Source organism: Pezoporus occidentalis, unplaced genomic scaffold (genome assembly GCF_034315485.1).
Source record: "Pezoporus occidentalis ecotype Australia unplaced genomic scaffold, CSIRO_AGI_Poc_V1 ctg113, whole genome shotgun sequence".
NCBI lineage: Eukaryota > Metazoa > Chordata > Aves > Psittaciformes > Psittacidae > Pezoporus > Pezoporus occidentalis.
Genome location: NW_026912918.1, coordinates 2,000,058 through 2,006,057, shown reverse-complemented (window position 1 = coordinate 2,006,057; position 6,000 = coordinate 2,000,058). Strand labels below are relative to the sequence as shown.

At 37.9% G+C, this 6,000-nt stretch overlaps 1 long non-coding RNA gene across 1 annotated transcript in view; it reads left to right on the top strand.

The window, feature by feature from the left end:
- Positions 1 to 1,030: 1,030 nt before the first annotated feature.
- The window catches only part of LOC134171631 (uncharacterized), a 186,763-nt gene continuing 181,793 nt past the window's right edge, over positions 1,031 to 6,000 (top strand). Inside the window, exon 1 of the long non-coding RNA XR_009967693.1 lies at positions 1,031 to 1,068. This is a non-coding gene — a long non-coding RNA (uncharacterized LOC134171631). The remainder of the gene's footprint in view (positions 1,069 to 6,000) is intronic.

Below are 6,000 nucleotides of genomic sequence, written 5' to 3'. Positions count from 1 at the left end.
CATGCTGAGCTTCTCTATCAGCACCCCGAAGTCCTTTTCTGCAGGGCTGCTCTCAACTCAAGTCTCCGCCCAGCCTGTATTTGTGCTTGGGATTGCCCTGATCCACGTGCATGATCATGCCTTGTTGAACTTCATTTTCAATATGAAGTCATGCGAACAAACTTCATGTTCAATGTGAGTCAAGCAGATTTTCATTACAGAAAAAAGGAAACCACATTTGTATCAATGAATGAGGCACCACAGAAGAAAAAGCCTAGGGCATTAATATGTAGTTAACTTGTACTGCTGAAACAGGACTAAATAGCTTTTCTGGAAGAGATGTTATAACAAAACACAAGTTCTGCTTAGAGTAACGGAAATGGCTTGGCTGTTCCTTTTTGAATGGAATGGGGGCTATATTCAGATAGCTAAGTGATGACAACATGACCTCCAATGTCAGCAGTGCTTGCTGAATGAATAAAACCCTGTCTTTAATGTTTTCTTATTATTTTTGTCTTTATCTGAGGTAGTAAACAGCAATCAGTTGTTGATCTAATAAAAATATTTAGCCAGGGTCAGGCAGTTCTACTGGCATGGTATGTCTGCAGTACCTCCTAGTGTGCTGTGTTATACTTGTCCAATTTAAACCAGACTTTTCCTCTTTTAGTAGGCTAGCTCCTCTACAACATTAGGAGATTAATTTCCATGCCCTCTTAGCCTCTGACCAGGTGTTACCTTGCTCCTCTTGATTGAAATCCTGCCTAGGTTGACCTTAATGCTTTTCCCCTTCTCTGTGGAATTAGCTGCTGTCTCTACATTTGAAGTTCTGTAACTTTCCTGGTCAATATTTCCATTCCAGTCTGCAGACTTTTAATTGCATTTTTGATCCCTTAGCCTTCCCTGCTGAGTGCCTAGGCTCTGTAACTCAGATTTTTTCTGGTTTGCCCTTTTGCTCTCTCAACTCATCAGTTTGCACCAGTTCACTGGCCTCTGTGGTTGGCTTCAGTGGGTATTTGTAGCAGAGTTCTCTGTTGTAACATCCAGACATACTTCTCCCTCCTACCAGCAATGAAGTGTTTTGGCTGGAAGGTATTTCATAGCACATTTTTTCTTTTTTTTGATTCTTTTTCCTGTTAGCCCTCTGATCTATCTTCTGGCATTTCTGAAATGTTGTGCGAGGCAATATTTCTGTCCATCAGATTAAAATGACTATTAAGATGTCTCTTGATCACACCAGACCTTTGAGTAGCGGCAGTTATGTACATATATACACATCCCAGATTCACCTTTGTGCCACAAAGGCCACTGAGATTCCTTTTGCCTTTTACCAACAGAGCTTGTATTTTAGGCCACTCTCTTCTTAAACACTTTAAGCACTAAACTGAGTGCTTTATCCAGAACTGCTGATTTTTCAGATTCATTTGATTGCAGCATTGTACTACCTGGTGCTGTTTGTGAATGTGCATGTTGCTCCTCAAGCGCATAAACAGAGTCAGTCTCCTGAAGCCTCCATTCACAAATTGACGTGTTACACACTGGGGTAATGGATTCTTGTGTCTCGTTTCCTTATCTATTCCTATATGTGTTTCCTTATGTATTCCTATATGTATTTCCTTATGTATTCCTATATGTATTACGGCAGTTCTGAACCGGGAAAAGTAGCCAAAATTGGAAACTTGAGGACCAAGCTTCTTCTCAATTTTGACTGGTTTGCTACTAGAATTAGGAAATTCCTTTGCTCATTCTGATTTCAATTTACTCCAGTAATGGCATAGTTTGGATGAAAAAAATCAAATAATAATTAGCAAGTTTACCAATTAGTGCAGCACACTGTTTGCAATTCTAACATTGCTGCTGCCATGCTCAACATTCTGGACAGAACCTATAATGGGAAGAAAGTTCCCTGTTTCACTGGGCAGACTATGAACTCCCCTTCCACTATAATGCAGTGATTCAGCGATTATTTTTGTCTCCTGTGTCTGTAGTACCTTGGCAGCACTTTTAACACTGGCAGTCAGCCTGAATCCAGGAGCTCTGATTAAGCAGCTCTGGCTTAGTGTCTTCAGAAGACATGCTTGAGCTCCAGAGATTTCTATTTTATGTAGGTGAAATCTAGATGACTCTCTGATAGTTTGCAATTATTTTAAATAAATCTTTTCTAGTCTGGGAGAAGAGTAGTTTACTCGGCCTGGAACTCCTGCCGAACTGCAGCACAATGTTACTAAGAGGAAAAGTGCACTTCTATTTACAGTATGCAAAACATTGTTGTGTTTGGGGGGTTTTCTTACCTGAATTTAGAGGGAGACCTTTCATCTTATTTCTATATATAAGCATGCTTCTGTGTCTTTACCGGTCCACTAAAAACACTATGAATGCTGGAGAATGTTAAAATAAATGCACAGCTCCCATTAAATTTGTACTGAAGCTTGTCTTATTATAGTGATTCTTTCTTTACTAAATGACAATGTTTCTGTAAAACAGTATTTGTGGTGGGCATTTCTGTGGGTGAATTGAGAGGAAGTATATGCTCAGGAGCTTATCTGCTGAAATCATGTATAACAGCCTGATACAAGCTTTTCTAGAGCTTGGCAAAGCAACTAGATCATAGCTGCTGCAGTGACGTCAACCTAATATGTCCTACAGAGAACTTGAGGTGACTACTTTGGAGTGCCTTTTACTGTAGCCTTTTCCTTAGAGGTGCCAACCTAGGATAAAAGACCTGCAGGAGAAGAGGTCAGAGAAAATAGCAATCTGACCACCAAGCCTTATTATAGGTACTGGAGGATATTCACTGCCCACTGGAGCAGTAAGGATTGGTGCTGTCTCTAAGGGTTTTCCTTTACTAGTACTAGTGCCTGGCTCTGGTCACACATCAAGAGCCACTGAGGTGATAGTCCAAATTCTCTTTTTTTTTTGTGCAGAGCTTGATGTAAAGCAAGTTGCCTCTATTTAAAGTCATAATGAACATCAACACTAATATTTCTGCATAATGAATAGCCTTCAAGAGTGCAAATTATATTTTTTTTCTGCCTATATATTTAAGTCTGTACACTAAAAGAAATACAAAAGTTAATTTCCCTCAGAACTGGGGATACTTATTCCTGAATGTTTACCTACAAGGAGATTTTATCCATGCATCTGTATTCAATATTTAATGTTAGGGATTTACAGAAATAGATGTTATAAATATTTTCAAGGGATCTCATTTTACTGATAAAGTATATAGGATAAAGCTGCAAAGGGTGTGTGTGGGAATATGAGCAAGAGCATTTGCCAGGCTGCTGAACTCATTTTCAATTGGTTTGATTCCTTCCATTTGATACAAAAATGGTGAAAAGTAGAAGAGAACCAGGTCCATATAGGCAAACCAAATACATTCTTCATGTTATTCTGTGGGTCAAAGGAATAACTTATTCCAAGCAGAGAGAATGCTTTAAAGTTCTATGAAGTCCTACACTAAGAATTGAAAGCATTTTTGTTCATCTATCCTACTTCTGTTTGAGAGCTGATTTTGGCTTCATGTGCTTGTAACTGAAATTTGATGTTGTTCATATTAAAATATCATTGATATGCAAAATGGCACACACTGACTGTTTGATTTGCAAATGGCTGCTTTAAAATGGATGATCTTGAATATTAATGAAGCAGGCTTTCAAACAAATTGCCATTTTCTTTCCCTTCTCCTGTCCCCTTTTTTGATGTAGGTGCAAAGGGTTTGACAGTATGGAAATTATGAAAATAAGCAAACTCATTTCATCAAGTGCACCATTAATTATTCATTAACTATTTGAAAGGCAACATCTCATCTCTCCATATATATAGTGTCATTCACATCTACTCTGTATAGTGTTCTCTGGCTTGATTTCAGTAGGTGTTTGTTATTCAGTTTTATAGTAACTTTGTCAAAAGACTGTGGCTTCCTTAATCAGATTCTTTTGAACTGATAGGACCATTAGTGCTCCTGTTCTAAGTACATGGGCGTATCAAGTGATGTTTTATGTGCAGTGCATACTTTTTGTCAAAGCATCATTCAACATTGTTTTACAGAGAACTGAAAGTTGCCTTCATCCTTAAGATAAGCATTCAGCTCATCCTCTGCATCCTGCTCTGTAGACCAGATTTGTTTAACTCTGTAGTGATTTCTATTCTCAGAAATCTATACTCCAAGTCCTGATGAAGAGGTTAGAAATTGTATTGTAATGAACTTCTTCAAAAAAGGCCAAGTTCTGTCATGAAATGAAGTAAAAGGTAAGTATGAACTAGGTCTTGTTTAAAATCAAATTACAAAATAGTCCTGAAGGTTATCCTGTCTTTAGTAACTTTAAGGAATAAAGATAAAAAGAGTTAGCACAGTAAACTGCCTTCAAATCCCAGATGAATTTTACGTAGATCATCCTAAGCAGAACCAATGTTGCTTTGACTATAAACCTAGGTCATAAAATCACAGATCCAATATCTAGTCATAGGTCTAATATATAATGTTAGGGTGTCATTCAGAGAAGCTTTGTGAGCTGATTGGCTTTCCTTGGAGACTAGAAACATTATGGACTCACACATAAACATGTAAGACCTATGGAAGTGGGTTTTCTGATTCTCACTAAACTCTGAATGACATTATTTTGATCTTGTTTCATGCAAATAAAAAGCTTTTTACAAATAAGTTCTGAGTGTCATGTAATTAGATGCATTTGGAAATCAATAGTGTCTGAATAAGTGATGTTGAAAAATTATTTGCAACCACCTAATCAGCTACACAATAGAGATCACATACACTGCCCTAATAAGAAGGAGGGAGGCCATTATCAGCAAAAGTCATGCAGCTTCAGAGAGAGCAACAGATGCCCAAAGACAAGGTTGATAATAAAATCAGAAGCATCCCTGTCTATGTAATTTATTCAGTTTACTATGCTCTTTATCCAATTTGCCATATGCTATGGGATATAAATTTTGAGTATGTGTTGAGTTTTTTTTCCTCTTATGCTGATAATTACACAAAAATACTGAAAAATTCACTAGGAGAATGCTAAGGACCAGGTGAAAGGACCTGTAAAAACAAAAGCATTGCAAAGAAATTCCTCCTTTGATTATGGTATGGCCATCAAACCTGAGTTTGGCAACTTGTGGTAATAGTATGTTGTGTGGACTATGCTGGACTAATAATTTGCCAATGAACTGCACTGTCTAGACCTTGATATCGGCAAAAGGGAAAAGGATGGGATCTGAAACCATGGGGTTTTGTTTTCCCTGGTGAAAGCTCCTGGAGGAAGGGAGAGAGAAAGGATGAAACACTGTTTTTTTCCTAGGCTTGACTTCTTGTAGGGTTTGCCTCTGTGTGAAAGTATATAGTGGTCCTAGTCTTGTAGAGCGCTAATTCTATAGGTGGCTGTGTTGGGAAGATGGCAGAGCTCTAAAGCATTGTTTGTGGCCATTAATGTACGTTCTTGTCAGAGGGAGTCTGAAGTCACAGAAGTAGCAGAAGATTTTGGTGGTATCTTGTTCTGTCTCTGCAGTTAACCTGCGCTCACTAAACCTCTGCAGCTCTATACTGCTATCCAGATGTACCTCACTGCAGTACCAGGAACATTTTTATCCTGTGTAAATAAATGAAATATTTCTAGATTATATTTATAATTCTCCAAATGTCAAATTGTTGGAGACAACAGAGTTAATCTGTGGCTTATTTCCTGACAAGACCTGCCTGTTTTTTTTTGGGTATGGGAGAATAGCGTCAGGCATGGCAGGGAGCTAGAAGCTAATAATGAAACATGTTTATTTTCAAGGAACAACAGAACACTCACCTAAAGGCAGACAATCTGAGAATGTGTTCAGAATGCATAATTTAGCAAATTTTAAGGAATAAGACTTGAAATATGAAGAAACAAAGCCTGCGGTTAAATTAAATAGCCAATTAAGCTATCTGCTTGGCTGCAAAATATCTTCTTGACAGACAATTAGTTCTGGGCAAGTCAAACATTTCAGCTATGAATTCATATAGGGCACTTAGAGAAACTAATCTATATT